This window comes from Lepidochelys olivacea (genome assembly GCF_965140295.1).
Source record: "Lepidochelys olivacea isolate rLepOli2 genome assembly, chromosome: 2".
Taxonomy (NCBI): Eukaryota; Metazoa; Chordata; order Testudines; family Cheloniidae; genus Lepidochelys; species Lepidochelys olivacea.
In genome coordinates this window covers 134,161,663-134,178,976 of record NC_140412.1, presented here as the reverse complement: position 1 = coordinate 134,178,976, position 17,314 = coordinate 134,161,663, and the positions used below count along the sequence as shown (strand labels likewise).

Genomic DNA, 17,314 nt, shown 5'->3' with positions numbered 1-17,314 from the left:
ACCCCAAGACCAGGTCAAAGCCCCTCTCCAGCCACTCCCCATCATTGAAGTTCCATTTCAGCGAGTAGCTGTGGATATTCTGGGTCCTTTTCCGAAAAAGACACCCAGAGGAAAGCAATACATACTGACTTTCATGGATTTTGCCACCCGATGGCTGGAAGCAGTAGCTCTAAGCAACACCAGAGCTAAAAGTGTGTGCCAGGCACTAGCAGACATTTTTGCCAGGGTAGGTTGGCCCTCCGACATCCTCACAGATGCAGGGACTAATTTCCTGGCAGGAACTATGGAAAACCTTTGGGAAGCTCATGGGGTAAATCACTTGGATGCCGCTCCTTACCACCATCAAACAAATGGCATGGTGGAGATAATTAATGGAACTTTGGGGGCCATGATCCGTAAATTCATAAATGAGCACTCCAATGATTGGGACCTAGTGTTGCTGCAGTTGGTCTTTGCCTACAGAGCTGTACCACACCCCAGTTTAGGGTTTTCCCCATTTGAACTTGTATATGGCCGTGAGGTTAAGGGGCCATTACAGTTGGTGAAGCAGCTATGGGAGGGATTTACACCTTCTCCAGGAACTAACATTCTGGACTTTGTAACCAACCTACAAAACACCCTCCGAACCTCTTTAGCCTTTACTAAAGAAAACTTACAGGATGCTCAAAAAGAGCAAAAAGCCTGGTATGATAAACATGCCAGAGAGCGTTCCTTCAAAGTAGGGGATCAGGTCATGGTCTTAAAGGCGCTCCAGGCCCATAAAATGGAAGCATCGTGGGAAGGGCCATTCATGGTCCAGGAGTGCCTGGGAGCTGTTAATTATCTCATAGCATTCCCCACCTCCAACCGAAAGCCTACGGTGTACCATATTAATTCTCTAAAGCCCTTTTCTTCCAGAGAATTAAAGGTTTGTCAGTTTACAGCCCAGGGAGGAGAGGATGCTGAGTGGCCTGAAGGTGTCTACTATGAAGGGAAAAGTGCTGGTGGTGTAGAAGAGGTGAACCTCTCCATGACCCTTGGGCGTATGCAGTGACAGCAGATCAAGGAGCTGTGCACTAGCTACACGCCAACGTTCTCAGCCACCCCAGGACTGACTGAACGGGCATACGACTCCATTGACACAGGTAATGCTCACCCAATTAAAGTCCAACCTTAACGGGTGTCTCCTCAAGCTAAAACTGCTATAGAACAGGAGATCCAGGATATGTTACAGATGGATGTAATCCACCCCTCTGGAAGTGCATGGGCATCTCCAGTGGTTCTAGTTCCCAAACCAGATGGGGAAATACATTTTTGTGTGGACTACCGTAAGCTAAATGCTGAAACTTGTCCAGACAACTATCCAATGCCACACACAGATGAACTATTAGAGAAACTGGGTCGGGCCCAGTTCATCTCTACCTTGGACTTAACCAAGGGGTACTGGCAGGTGCCGCTAGATGAATCTGCCAAGGAAAGGTCAGCCTTCACCACACATCTCGGGCTGTATGAATTTAATGTACTCCCTTTCGGGCTGTGAAATGCACCTGCCACCTTCCAAAGACTTATAGATGGTCTCCCTGCGGGATTAGGAGAATATGCAATCGCCTACCTTGACGATGTGGCCATATTTTTGGATTCCTGGGCAGACCACCTGGAACATCTACAAAAAGTCCTTGAGCGCATAAGGGAGGCAGGACTAACTGTTAAGGCTAAGAAGTGTCAAATATGCCTAAACAGAGTAACTTACCTTGGACACCAGGTGGGTCAAGGAACTATCAGCCCCCTACAGGCCAAAGTGGATGCTATCCAAAAGTGGCCTGTCCCAAAGTCAAAGAAACAGGTTCAATCCTTCTTAGGCTTGGCTGGTTATTGCAGATGATTTGTACTGCAATACAGTCAAATCGCCGCCCCACTGACAGACCTAACCAAAAAGAAACAGCCAAATGCCGTTCTGTTGTCCAAAAAGTGTCAGAAGGCCTTTAACAAGCTTAAAACGACACTCAGGTCTGACCCTGTACTAAGGGCCCCAGTCTTTGACAAACCGTTCCTAGTAACCACAGATGCGTCCGAGCGTGGTGTGGGAGCAGTTTTAATGCAGAAAGGACCTGATCAAGAATTCCACCCTGTAGTGTTTCTCAGCAAAAAACTGTCTGAGAGGGAAAGCAACTGGTCAGTCACTGAAAAACAACGTCATGCCACTGTCTACGCCCTGGAAAAGCTACGCCCATATTTTTGGGGATGGCGTATCCACCTGCAAACCGACCATGCTGCACTACAGTGGCTTCATACCACCATGGGAAATAAAAAAAAAACTTATTCAGTGGAGTTTAGCTCTCCAAGATTTTGATTTCGACATCCAACACCTCTCAGGAGCTTCTAACAAAGTGGCTGATGCACTCTCCCGTGAAAGTTTCCCAGAATCAACTGGTTAAAATCGTCCTTGAGATGTGGAAAATATTGTTAGTCTTTATGTACTTGGTAGTATATTTAGAGGTGCATGTGTCTTATTAACTCTGTTTTTCCTAGAGCTCCAGGAAGAAATCCCAGCCAGCGTTTCACCCTAGCTGAGATTTGGGGGGCGTGTCATAAATATAAAGGGAAGGGTAAACCCCTTTAAAATCCCTCCTGGCCAGAGGAAAAAAATCCTCTCACCTGTAAAGGGTTAAGAAGCTAAAGGTAACCTCGCTGGCACCTGACCAAAATGACCAATGAAGAGACAAGATACTTTCAAAAGCTGGGAGGAGGGAGAGAAACAAAGGGTCTGTGTCTGTCTGTATGCTGCTTTTGCCGGGGATAGACCAGGAATGGAGTCTTAGAACTTTAGTAAGTAATCTAGCTAGGTATGTGTTAGATTATGATTTCTTTAAATGGCTGAGAAATGAACTGTGCTGAATAGAATGACTATTCCTGTCTGTGTATCTTTTTTGTAACTTAAGGTTTTGCCTAGAGGGATTCTCTATGTTTTGAATCGAATTACCCTGTAAGGTATCTACCATCCTGATTTTACAGAGGGGATTTCTTTACTTCTATTAAAAGTCTTCTTGTAAGAAAACTGAATGCTTTTTCATTGTTCTCAGATCCAAGGGTTTGGGTCTGTGGTCACCTATGCAAATTGGTGAGGATTTTTACCGAATCTTTCCCAGGAAGTGGGGTGCAAGGGTTGGGAGGATTTTGGGGGGGAAAGACGTGTCCAAACTACGTTTCCCAATAAACCCAGTTAGAGTTTGGTGGTGGCAGTGGAGATCCAGGGACAAAGGATAAAACTAATTTGTACCTTCGGGGAAGTTTTAACCTAAGCTGGTGAAAGTAAGCTTAGGAGGTTTTCATGCAGGTCCCCACATCTGTACCCTAGAGTTCAGAGTGGGGGAGGAACCTTGACAGGCGCTACCATATATTAAGTGCAAGGTGGTGATATTGTTTGGGTTAGGTTATCTCTGAGGAAAACTACATGCTTTAGTCCTTCTCTAACTGAAGTGAATTGCCCCTATTGCTCCTTGGAATAATGACAAAATGAGGAGGACTCTTGAATCATCTTCTGTAAGATGCAATACACCCAACCATTTTACCATGATTGTTTCTTATATGTGCTGGAGTTGTAATTCCCCTTGACAAACAGGTACAAATAAATCTGTAGTTCTGTTTTTTCACAATGTTAACAGGGATTTATGCAGCTCAATCCTTATTTGAAGCCTAAGGAAGCATTTTCATATTATTCCATTGCTGAATTGGCAGCATTTATGATTGGTAGGTCAGATCCCTCCTAACTGCAACAGTAAAGCAGATGGAAAGGGCTTAGCATATTTTTGACAAACAAACAACTGACAAAGTCCCTCAGTGATGTTGTTTATGGGATCCATTCACCAAACACTGTCTAGTTTACTTGAAAACGGCAGCAGCTGGATTCTGGTGCAAGCTGGTGACTAATAGGTCTGAATTAATTGCTGCTATTAATTTTAATTGGGATTCAAAATGATCTAATTTGCTGTACATTTAAATTACTAATTAAGTTTGATTATATATACATACCATATGAAGCAATTACTGATAATGCATTCATGAGATAAAGACTTGAAGAAGGAAAAAAAAACAGAAAAAGCTTCTGAGTTCACTCTTAAACCACATGCATTGAATTTTGGTGGACCCTTTATTTGCTGCTTCCTAAGTGAGATTCTTGGCTAGAGTTTGGCAAATACTATAGAAAAAAGAATATTTATTGAAATGATAGCCATGAATTTCCTTAGAAAGTATATACGACCCTTTTTATTAGTTTTCCAGGAACATATATACAAGTGGGGGTTTTCTTGTTCTCAGGAATGTTTGAAGAAAGTGATATTCCCTTAGTGTTCCTGCCGTGATCTTGAAATCACCTTGACCTCTCTTCATTATAAAAGTCTGTCATCCCGTCATGGAGCAGAAATATCATCTTATAACTTATGTGAGCAAGCATACAGTACAAATCCAAAAAGGGAATTATCACAGAGAGTAATTTTTAAACAACCCAGAAGTGGAATTATGTCCATGTAGAGGGTCTAGTGAATGGATTCCAATTACAAACAAATTAGTTAATATCAACAACTGAGATTTTCATAGCAGTACAGGGGATTTAGCTAAGCATTTTAGCCAACTGCTGATCATGGATAATTCACAAATAGAAAAAGGTTTGCAATTTTGAATAATTTACCATTATAAATAGCTCATCCATTCCTTCTCTGGGCAATGCTGGGAGTGCCCTCAGTTTCGATGCAATTAATTAGGAATAAAAAGCTTCCAACCAAAAATGTCAATGTCTGGACGTGCTGAAATGAGCTAGTTAGAGAGAAGAACCTGTTTTCAGTTCTTATTGACCTTGCAATATTAAATCCAAATGATCCTCAAATGTTCTGTATAGCACATCTTGCCATACTGCTTGAATGTGGGAATATAGCTTTATAGTTGCATATGCCTTCTGCTCCTCATTTCAATTCCCCCCTGTTCATCATCTTAAATGAAAATCACAAGATTTTTTTAAATGGTCTCTTTTGTTGAATCTAGCAGCTGAAATGAAAATAGATAAACCTAGATAATGACAGTGCCTATAATGATATACATCATGTCAGGTTATAGACCCAGACAAATTTGGATCTCTAAGGTAGATTTGAAGCAGTTCAATTTCTGGCAAGAAAGCAGCCAGTTTGAAGTAGCCTGCCTGTTAAAAAGCGAAGCACAATGTCCTCCATCCCTATTTTACCATCAGTGTCCATCCTTTCTTGGGACACAGTCTTACTAGAATCAATGCCACAGTGAATGTGCACAGCTCAGGGATATCTACATTTCAGGCTGGAAATAAATTTGGGGAGTGGGATATCAGTTTGTCTTCTGCTGCTAGAATGCTTAACATCTTGTAATACTGCTGTTTTCTAGTTGGGAAGCATTAGTTCAGATTCTCCTCTCATTCTGGGTCCATCCAGGACTCTGATTGGCAAATGCTTTATATTCAGTGTTGGTACCAACAAAAAACAAAGATTCCAATACTGTCTTCAAGCTACAGCCAGATCTTAAACATAAATGATAAAGATCTAGAAAACTTACTCTAGATCACAGGTAGATTATTGCCTCATCACCATGTTCTCTACAGCCTTCCCTGAAAAGTGATCATAAGCAAAAATATCATGATTTATTAACGATAATTTTAACCACCATCTGTTTAAGGGTACTTGGCAACCTGTCTTCTCAAAGGAAGCTTCAGTAATTTTGGCTAGTGCTGGCATGATTTCCCCACAGGTTCCTACTAGCTGTGTATGCAACCATTTAATCTTGACAATTGACCCCCCCTCTGCTTCAGTTAAAAACATTACCATCTACTCATCTGAGGAACTTAGAGCATTATTAATGTATTTAAAAATATATATGTTTAAAAGCTGTTTTGTTCAAAACTAAATAACTTCAATCATTAGGCAATGTCAGATCTGGTACTGCTCTGAGACCAGTCAAAGCCTCTGGTACTGCTCTGAGACCAGTCAAAGTTTTTCACTTCTAGGTTTCTGGTTCAAAGCCAGACCAGGCCTGATACTGTGTGATAGGTGTTGCCACCTGATCTCTGTTCATTTAGCTATGGTTGGTGAGGTAAGTCACAGTATGATTCCTGATGGGAAGGTGCCCACATTGCAAAACCAGCACTAGTTGATGCTTATGGCAGTCCAAGTAGAGAGGCCAATGTTTAAAGGAAGATGGAGACTGAGCTACCTTTTCACCACTAGAAGTGGTCCCTTCACACCGGAGTTAAGTTGCCGTGTGGGTCTGCTTGCCGTGCTACTGCTTGTGCTGTTCATATACAAGAAGATTTCATTCTCCAGGACGGCCAATCTATTTCAATGGGAGTTGTGTGAGCAGAACCATGGGATAATAAGTACCCAGACCATCCCTTGGGAAGAGCAAATCGGGGGGACCGCTCTTTGGGGGCCCCCGTGGGCCAGTGTGATTGGCCAGTACGGTCGGTCCTGGGAGAGATGAATCCATCACTTCTTCCCCAGGCCTCGCACTCCCCTAGGGATGTCCCTGTGAGTATCTCCTCCTTAATGGTGATTTTCCACTTTGGATGTCAATGGGAATTGAGGGCACTCAGCCCTTGGGAGAATTGGGCTCATAATCTGGCCAAAAGTATTTTTTTTTGTGGCTTTTGAACTATTTAGCTATATCCTGAACCAGACATACTGTGTTTACTGCTTCTAATGGCTCTGTTTCAGTAGTATCATTTTTACTGTTTAATGCTATAGTCTGACTTCTAGTGCCTTGTGCTTAGAACTATCCATTTGAGCATTCAGTGCTGGAAGATACTAGAAGGAACAACATCACTTTTTATAACTATATTCTTGCAAAAACATTCACTGTAATCAGGAATAAGAGTCCAGTGACACTTTCTCTGATCTTTAGTAATAGTCAAAATGAGATTTATTTTTAAAGCAGGATCAAACTGAGAAATGGAAACATAGGGACATATAACACAAAATATCAAGAAGTTACAGAGCATATAATTATACAGCTCTGCCTCCAACATATAAAACAAATACTTCAGAGAGTAATCTTATGACTAGTTGTTGTTTAGCTAGAAGCTGGGTTTTTAGGCACTTATGGCTTTATTAGCTGCAGTGTAACTTTGAAGGCTGTTTGATTGCAGGAAAAACAACTCTAATTTATACATATTTATTTTTATACAATAGTTTTATCACCTTTTATTGTCTCCTGCTGGTTTTTGACAAGTGGGAATAAAAGTGAAGTGGTGACACTGAATGTGTTAAAACTACATGAATTTAAAAACTACTACGAAACTAATTAATGGAGAAAAGGCAACAGGACCTGGGAATTTTACTGAGGTAATTTGCTAGAAAGGAAAGACCCCAGAGAGGTGAGTGATGCAGTTGATAATTCTGAAGGAGAAAAGTAAACAGAAGTTGTTGACAGCCACAGAAAGCTGAGTGGTTCATGCAGGATGGGACATATTGTAACTAGTGGAGGGGATGTCCAAGTATGTGAAAACAGAGCAAAAATCCTCAGCAAATGATGTGGCACAAAAGATCAAAGGGAAAGAATGGCTCTGGATGGAAGTATAGAAGTGCACTTGAGGGGAGAGGATGTTCAGTGCCTACATCTTTATGAGATTCAGACTAACACTCTGAATTTTGATATTGATGAGCCAGAAGAGAACCCAGTTCATTGTCTCATACCTCTGCAATGCAGGGGTAAAAACTATCCAAAATGTACTTATGGATCTGACCTCACTTCCATTAAATTAAATGGGGTTTTAGATATTGATGTAAGAGAGCATAGAATCCAGCCCAGTGTCCTTAAAATAAAATGACTCTGATTACAGACATAGTGAATTCACGATAAGCATGATAGAAATGCCTCTTATATAAGAAGAGGAATGAAGAGATTCATGGAATGGAATCTGCACATAGATGAAGCTGAGGTTCTCCTTACCTATTCTAAACCTTTTTGGGTGGACTGTCACATCAGGTTGAGTAGCACAAAGCCTCAATACTTCATGCAAAAAGTGAATTTGCAACACACAATAAATTATACTGCAGATGTGCATTTTGAGACATCAGGGCCAGCAAGAGTCTGCCACAGCTCCTGGGCCTTGCATCATCTGGCCTTAGTTTGGTGTAAGCTCACTTTCATGATCTCCTCCAACACTGCACAAATAAGCATTAGGCCAAGGTTTAGGCCATTTCTTATGCTGGTTGAATTGGCTTTATTAGTTTAACCTTCTCATGCTTGTCCAGTGCTAAATAGAAAGAAAGAGACAGAATTAGAGGATCAAAATTTAGCAAGGAGAAAATGGTCTCCCCTTTGGAATCTATTTGTGCTTCAGCAGTCTTGTAGAAGTCAGTTGTCTCTGCTCCTCCTTAGGCTTCCCTTATTCCCAGGACTCTTTTTATTCTAGACACTAAGATGTTATTTTCAGACTTACATGATTTACCAATACTCTATCTAGGGAAATACATTTTTCTTTGCTCTTGGGCCAAATGGCCCCTTTAAGAGAAGGAAAGGGGCAGGGCAGATGGTTCTCTCCTTGTGATTGGAAAAAGTTGGATGCTGTAAAGAGAACACTGAAGTAATTTGGAATAAAAGAAAGAGTGAGATACAGTAGGTAAGTGTCTCATTCACTCCTTATCAAGGTTGTGACTATGTATGTGTGCTGGTGGAAATTTCTAAATTTGCATACAAATACTTGTGGACCAATCATATGGTTATTTAACCTTGTCTAGGAGCAGGAGTCAAGGAAACAAAATACTTAATAATCAATCTGTGGGTGAGTTTGTAATTTTCTGAAGATCTACCAACACACCCACCTCAAGCATGAACATCTCACTAACTCCTGCCAGTTATGGTTCCTCTACAACTTGTACTCTGGTTTCCCTAGCCATAATCTCTGGTTTACCTCACCTTGTTTCTCCAATGATAGTCTTCTGTTTTGTCTGTACCCAGTGGACTTCAAGGTCAAAGTCAATTGTATTGACTTTGGTAAATTTCATATTGCACATGTTCCCCACCTGTTCCCTATGTAAGCGGGAAAGAAAAGCTTGTCGAAGGCAATATGTTCCATGCTGAACTGCATTTGTGAGCTCTATTGCTGTTTACCACATGAAATTTGTTGGGTGAAGAAGGGGAGGGTTTACTAATGCTTCCCTTCTTCACCTCTGAGGTGCTCTGAGGCATACACCTTCCCTGCTCCCTCAAAGAAAGATCAAGTGGGGACTGTTATGGTGTACAGGGACGTGAAAAGGTGAGTAAATTTCTGGACAAGGTCATAGATGGAAAGTGGGTCTCGAGAGAGAGTCTGTGTTACTGGGTGTTATGATGGGACTGTCAATGCAAAGTGGTCCAGGTGGAAAGGGACACTCTTTGTCAAGGGAAGGCAATAGAAAACAATAGTGTCTTCTCAACCCATCAAAACTCCTGTGAGTTATCAATGGGAAGTATCAAATACAAAATTTACAATAAAAAAGTTCAGGAGACTCGATATTTTAGGGAATTAGGAACAAGATATATTACTAGACTGCAGGTTCAAATTCAGCAAAGGCTTGTAGTGGAAAAAGTAGTTATAGCTATCTGATTATTTGATGGCCTTCATAAAATGAGTTAGTCACTCATCCATTTTCCAGGCGACAGGATCTGCATCACAAAAATCACCAGCACATTTGGCACAAATTGTAACTTTGCTGACAGCCTCAGGAAACTTACCGAAGAGTCAATGGGATTAGAGATGAAATTATACTTACTGCTACAGGTGCACAATCCAGAGCACATGTGGGACATCGCTGGGAAATTTGCTGTGTGTGTTCTGTGGATAAATAGTTCATTCTCTCTTGTTGTCAGTCCAGCACTATTCACAAGCATGCAGTTTCTCTGAAGTAGAATAAAAAATCAATTCAAAATATCAGCAGAAACCAGGGGAGACACTTTAGAATGAGAGTAATATGACTGAATAACCTATGGCAGATTCAATAAGAGACTCTGGCAGCAGCATTCTGTAACAGCTTCAGTAACTTATGAGAACAATCTAGAAACCTTAGAATGAGTTGCAATCATCAGACATGGTCTAAATAGATACTGTCACCACTTCAAGTTTTATCTTAACGATTAAAGAGACTTCATGTATCCAAACTTGACTGATAAATATCAATCAGCTGTTAATACAGCACATAACAGAAAGGTATATAGGTCACCAAGTCTTTGGATCCAAAGCTTGCAGCCAATAACAAGGATGATAGACTGATTCCAGTGCTCTCTGGTTAAGCTGCTTGTGACTAGCTCAAGACTACTCAGAGCTAAGTTATTTATGATTTACAACCTCTTTTCCATCGTAAGAGTAAAAATGTGTTTGTCTGGCACACTGCATATTTTTTCAAACACATGATCATACATTTGCTGCTTAATTATAACATTTACCATTATACATTTCCTATTCTTTTCAAGTTGATACTTTCCTTGAAAAACTGCTTAGTAAATCAAGTAACATGGTACTAGGCTAAAGAGTTTAGCAAGCCAGCATTGCCATATCCTACAGTAATTTAGCATTCTCAAGGCATCTTGGGAGTTTGGTTCACTGATATGCCTTAAGCCTACTACTAATTTGGCTTACTGGTCAACAAGGCCCCACCTTGTCACCATAAATGTTATATGTGCATTTATAAGCATTAAACCCCATTTTTTTTTTAGTCTAAGGATCAGCATAGGTCACATATAGTTTGTCTCCTTTTTTTACTCTTTAACCATAAGTCTCAGTCGGCAAAATAAATTTAGTACAATTAAAATCATTACCACCTGTACTAGAATTAAATCCTTAAAAGTAACCTTTAGCCAAGTGTGTGTAAATAACATGCCAAAAGCCCCATTGTGCATTAACTGATTAAGAGCCTTTTCTGCTTCTGTTGTAGCAGGACCAATTTGTATAACATGGGTATCTTTCCAATGTAATAATTTTATATTTGGGGTTAGCAGAGTAATATGCACATCAAAAATGGAGACCAACTCCTCAGTGTCATTCTGATGATCAGGCTTCACTATTGACCACAGACCCATCATTGAAAACTTGAATAGGAGTCACAACTGTTTGTCCAATAACAAAGCATGCCTGAGATATAAAGCAAAAATTAGTAATGACATCACATAATTGGGCCTTGTGGATATATGCTGCATGACTAGTAACAACACAATATTATCCATTCAATGTTGAAGGTTACCGTCTCCGATGGTCTTCTCCACTTAGCTTCACTGGGCTACAGACAGTAACTGACAACTCACCTGTCTCATTACATTGGTCATGGCAGAGATGGCTGCACACGGAAGTGGTAACATGAAAGACATCACACCTACACATGTATTGCTATCCCTTCACAGCAAAACAAGCCATGTGTGGAGCCCTACAGGGCTATGTACTGTTAGGATAAACCAGTGATTGCAGTAGGTTCAGTGCTGTTTTCAAGGTAACCTATAGACTAGACCTAGCTGATAGTGGGTCAAATGTTCAAAGAATCATAGAATATCAGGGTTGGAAGGGACCCCAGAAGGTCATCTAGTCCAACCCCCTGCTCAAAGCAGGACCAATTCCCAGTTAAATCATCCCAGCCAGGGCTTTGTCAAGCCTGACCTTAAAAACCTCTAAGGAAGGAGATTCTACCACCTCCCTAGGTAACGCATTCCAGTGTTTCACCACCCTCTTAGTGAAAAAGTTTTTCCTAATATCCAATCTAAACCTCCCCCACTGCAACTTGAATGTTGCTGTGTCAGGATCCAGTATTGGCAGGGCTAAAGTAAATGTTACATACAGGGAGCCCGAGACAGTGCATAACTTTTTAAAGTAAAAGAAGCCCTGGTTTGGATGTGGTGACACTGACCCCCAAGCTTCTAATGGTGCTAAAAACTAGCTTTTTACAGGCTTTTACACAATAATTTATTCCCTTGCCTTTTTTAGAAACACATTGTGGACAATACCATTTAAGGAGTTGTTCATCCTTAATTATTATTTCTTTACCCAGGTGACAAGTTTTTGCCCTTTCATTTTATCAGTTATCTCATTGACTTTCACCCGTGTTTGATTAAATGATGCCACAGTAATACGCATGCCATAAATTATATATTTTCCCTCTGTGTCCAATCCTTCGACACCTCCCTCCCCACAACCGTCATTATGAGTTGCAAAGCATTAACTGCCTATTCATGCTCAAAATAGTTAATATGACACTTCATATGTTGCACATCTGCCCTTTTCTATACTGACATTCCTGAAGCAAATAAACCTGAAATACAGCTAATACTACCATCTAGACTTTGCCACTTTCTACTCCTAAAAATTCTGGCTTTGGGCACTGTCTCGTGTTCTTCTATGAGGTCTCAAGCTCACTCCTGGTAAGATATTATCATTTCATTAGTAAAGAAGCATACTGTACTGTCACATCCATCACCACACTGTGTCCAATTTCAGCCATATTCCAGTGTGAAATGTTTAGCACAACCGGGATATGCATAAATTGTATATTATTAATTAAAATGCCTGACATGGATTTTTGCAGCACTGTTGTAGCCATATCGGTGCCAGGATATTAGAGATGTCTGATTATTACTAGGATTAAAGGTTATAGATGTAGCAGTTAAGCTCCTCAGGTGATGTTATAAAAGGCTGAGTCACCACTGGAGTAGTTAGAACAGTGGTTATCAACCTATTTACCACTGTGGGCCGCATATGCAGGTCTCTCTGTGTGTTATGGGGCCGCATCCACACAATATATATACACTATCTGTATGACCCTGAGGATGTCACATGGGTTGCAGCTATGTACTGAATGGGCTGCAAGCAGCCCACAGGCAGCAGTTTGAGAACCACTGAGTTGGAGGGTGTTCAAGCACCAACAGGGAAATATAATCAAAAGAACGGTTGTGGTTCCCATGAAATGGGATAAATTAGACACAGGCCAGTAATTTTAAGCTGCATCAGGTAACATTACTTTTTATTAGATCATTTTATTAAAATGTGCTCTTATTATTTTCACAGTCAATACCCTTTTTTAAAGAGCCGCTCAGGCTACATGGCCCTTCCCCCCACTCTGGGTCTGTCCTGTTTTACTGGTAAGCTATACCATAGTACAATTGGTTGGGGTCTTACATTTGAATAAAAATTAACCCCTAAAGTGACATGTCCACCCCTATAACCTACCATAGAGGATTAGGGACAAGTGAAGTGCTCCAGAGTCCTCCTTTCCCCTCTGGGACTCCAGTGCCTTACACAGGTTTCCTTCAACAGTTGTGCATGCAGGTTTAGGATAGGATTTACTATTTCATGTTTAAACATTACAAAACACTTTTGTTCTCAGACTTGATTCTGATAACTATTTGGAACAATCCCTGCACCAGGGGGTGTGATATTATGTATGGTTCAAGTACTGCTGTTAGCCTATCCTATGCAGTTCATGAAGACATAGGTTGGAAGATCTGCCTGCCGGTGACATTCTTCATTGTATATCTCCCTGCCATTATGAGATTATATTGTTGGGGTTAATACAGATCATTTGCCTTGCCCCACACCACTATCATAGGTTGGATTTCCTTCATCAATGTTAGCTGTGAGTCCACAAAGAGCACTGCTGTTTCTCCCTTATAACAATTAACTGTTGTTGTTTTTGTCAATTGGGGAAAAAATGTCCTTTGCTCGGCAGCACCAGAGTGCACTGGTCATATGGAGGAGAAACCTTCACATTAATCCAACTCTGGAGAAACACTATGTCTTTTCAACTGTTTAAATTGACTGGCATATTAGAATTTTTGACCTTCTTTTTGTTTCCCATAATTCTAATTTTAGACCCAGACAAGCTAAGTTTATCCACAAAATAGTGTGGATCGAGCCATTTGTGGCATAAACTATGTTCTGGTACAACATAAGACAGAAGCATGACCTGGTCTCCTACCTCCCAATCATTTTCCTTTACCTTTTTTGTGAAAATACATTCTTGCTTTACATTTTTTTTCTCCAGCTTGTTTGCCACGTACAAATGCACCTGTTTCAGATGCTCATTCAAATTTTTGCATGTTAAACATCCATTTGTACTCCTTCAATCTGTGCACTGCTAGTTTCCCATAATACATATTCTAGTATGTATCTCTCTTCCTGTAATTATTTCACATCTCTCTTCCTGTAATTATTTCAAAGGTAGAATGATTTTTTGCTGTGGCAAGAGTGGCCCAGATGGCCATAAGAACCAATGGAATGACATTATCTCATTTTTCCATGTATAAAAACAAACTTCCTTAAAATTATTTCAATGGGTCTGTTCATAATTTGTCAAGAGTTCTGAGGGCAGTAAGGAATGTGGAATTTCTGCTTCAGCCCACATGCTAACATACAAGTTTTCAAAACTTGTCCTATGGGCTGTGTCCCTTGATCTGATTCTAATTTAGCTGGTAATCCCCATCAAGAGAATATCTGTTCCACTGGCCCATGAGCTAACTGCAGTAGCTATGTTTGCTTTCTTTAGGAAACCTCTGTCCATTTAGTAATTTGACGCGCTACAACCAACAAGTATTTGTTCCATTACTGTTAGGCAATATAGGTCCCACAAAATCAATGTGCAAAGTGCACCATGGCCCTGTGTTTCACTGTTGTCAGAGTGGGGCATTGTTTTTACTTCTCGATGAATTATTCTGACAACAGATTAAGCAATTGTCACAGTACTGTTTCTCATCATCTGTGATACTTGACCACTAACCTCCAGTTTCCAATCTTTGCATGGTTTTGTGCTGAGGGAACATCATGCACTGAATAAATTAAATATTTTTGAATTGAGATGGCATGTCCCACACAGGTGCTCCATTTACTTTACAAAATAAGCAAGCTACTTACTGTGATCAGTTGTGGCTCATAAGGTTTCAGTAGTGAATGCTGGGCCAATGTCTTTTCAATCCATATCTGTTTTATGGCTTCCAGCATTCACTTTCTGTATTCACTTTCTGCAATGTTTGCAAATCAGGTACAATTTTTGTGGGGTGGACTGTAGAGACAGACTTAGACTATTAGGGTTGGAAGAGACCTCAGGAGGTCATCTAGTTCTTTCTCACTAGGCTTGCTCACTATTTTATGTGAGAATGTCCAGAACACCCCACTTTGAGCTCCCTGCCTGGTGAAAAAGGCAGTTGCAGAATTCTCAAAGTGAAATGGGTCCTTTTAGCTGTGCCTTTTTACTTTCAGAACACAGGGAGGAGAAGAAAGAGAAAATGCCAGTGTAGCAATATAGGAAAAGACGGGAGCATAGAGCAAAGATGACCCATCTGAGGAAACAAAATTATTAGAGTGCCAGAAAGGCATACACCATTATATGGGAGGTATTACACTCCCATGGTTTGTCTGAGGCCAACAATGCAGGGAAGGAGGAGGAAGAAAACCATTCCCAGGGCACAGGCAATGGCAGCTAGTTCAGCATATTGAGCTGAATGAGGAAGACTGGAGAAGGAAAGGGACGGGGGTGAATTGGTGGGGGAAAGGGTAACATACATGGTTTGCTATTTTGGCAAGAGCAGGATCCATCTATAAAAATACACAAAAAAGAAGATACATTAGAGGCAAAGACTGAAAGGGGTGAGGTAGTGAGGACAGAGAGACAAGCAAAGGAACTATATGAGGGATATCCTCAAATGTAAGAGCAGAGAGTAAGGGCGAGGGTACCTGTGGAGGGAGAATAGTGATGTCCTTTTCCTAGAACAGTAATGAAGTGAGCTAACTGGGCATTAGAAAACTGTCTCTCCTACATGGGAGCAGTAAGAAGGAAACTGGTGTGTGTGTAAAAAGAAAAGGAGTACTTGTGGCACCTTAGAGACTAACAAATTTATTTGAGCATAAACTTTTGTGAGCTACAGCTCACTTCATCGGATGCATTCAGTGGAAAATACAGTGGGGCGATTTATATACACAGAGAACATGAAACAATGGGTGTTATCATACACACTGTAACGAGAGTGGTCACTTAAGGTGAGCTATTACCAGGAGGAGAGCGGGGTTGGGGGGAAAATCTTTCGTAGTGATAATCAAAGTGAGCCATTTCCACCAGTTGACAAGAATGTCTGAGGAACAGTGGGGGTGTGGGGGGAAATAAACATGGGGAAATAGTTTTACTTTGTGTAATGACCCATCCACTCCCAGTCTTTATTCAAGCCTAAGTTAATTGTATCCACTTTGCAAATTAATTCCAATTCAGCAGTCTCTCGTTGGAGTCTGTTTTTGAAGTTTTTTTGTTGAAGAATTGCTACTTTTAGGTCTGTAATCGAGTGATCAAAGAGTTTGAAGTGTTCTCTGACTGGTTTTTGAATGTTATAATTCTTGACGTCTGATTTGTGTGCATTTATTCTTTTACGTAGAGACTGTCCAGTTTGATCAATGTACATGGCAGAGGGACATTGCTGGCACATGATGGCATATATCACATTGGTGGATGTGCACATGAACGAGCCTCTGATAGTGTGTCTGATATGATTAGGCCCTATGATGGTGTCCCCTGAATAAATATGTGGACACAGTTGGCAACAAGCTTTGTTGCAAGGATAGGTTCCTGGGTTAGTGGTTCTGTTGTGTGGTGTGTGATTGTTGGTGAGTATTTGCTTCAGGTTGGGGGGCTGTCTGTAGGCAAGGACTGGCCTGTCTCCCAAGATCTGTGAGAGTGATGGGTCGTCCTTCAGGATAGGTTGTAGATCCTTGATGATGCGTTGGAGAGGTTTTAGTTGGGGGCTGAAGGTGATTGCTAGTGGCGTTCTGTTATTTTCTTTGTTGGGCCTGTCCTGTAGTAGGTGACTTCTGGGAACTCTTCTGGCTCTGTCAGTCTGTTTCTTCACTTCAGCAGGTGGGTATTGTAGTTGTAAGAATGCTTGATAGAGATATTGTAGGTGTTTGTCTCCGTGTGAGGGATTGGAGCAAATGCGGTTGTATCGTAAAGCTTGGCTGTAGACAATGGATTGTGTTGTGGGGTGGTTTGGATGAAAGCTGGAGGCATGTAGGTAGGAATAGCAGTCAGTAGGTTTCCGGTATGGGGTGGTGTTTATGTGACCATCACTTATTAGCACCGTAGTGTCCAGGAAGTGGATTTCTTGTGTGGACTGGACCAGGCTGAGGTTGATGGTGGGATGGAAATTGTTGAAATTGTGGTAGAATTCCTCAAGGGCTTCTTTTCCATGATGAAGATGTCATCAATGTAGCGCAAGTAGAGTAGGGACATTAGGGGACGAGAGCTGAGGAAGTGTTCTAAGTCAGCCATAAAAATGTTGGCCTACTGTGGGGCAATGCGGGTACCCATAGCAGTGCCGCTGATTTGAA

At 41.1% G+C, this 17,314-nt stretch overlaps 1 long non-coding RNA gene across 1 annotated transcript in view; it reads right to left on the bottom strand.

Moving 5' to 3' along the window:
• LOC311516269 overlaps positions 1–17,314 on the bottom strand; it is a 138,676-nt gene that overhangs the window by 113,010 nt on the left and 8,352 nt on the right. The window contains exon 2 of the long non-coding RNA XR_014710374.1: positions 9,744–9,870. This is a non-coding gene — a long non-coding RNA (uncharacterized lncRNA). The remainder of the gene's footprint in view (positions 1–9,743; positions 9,871–17,314) is intronic.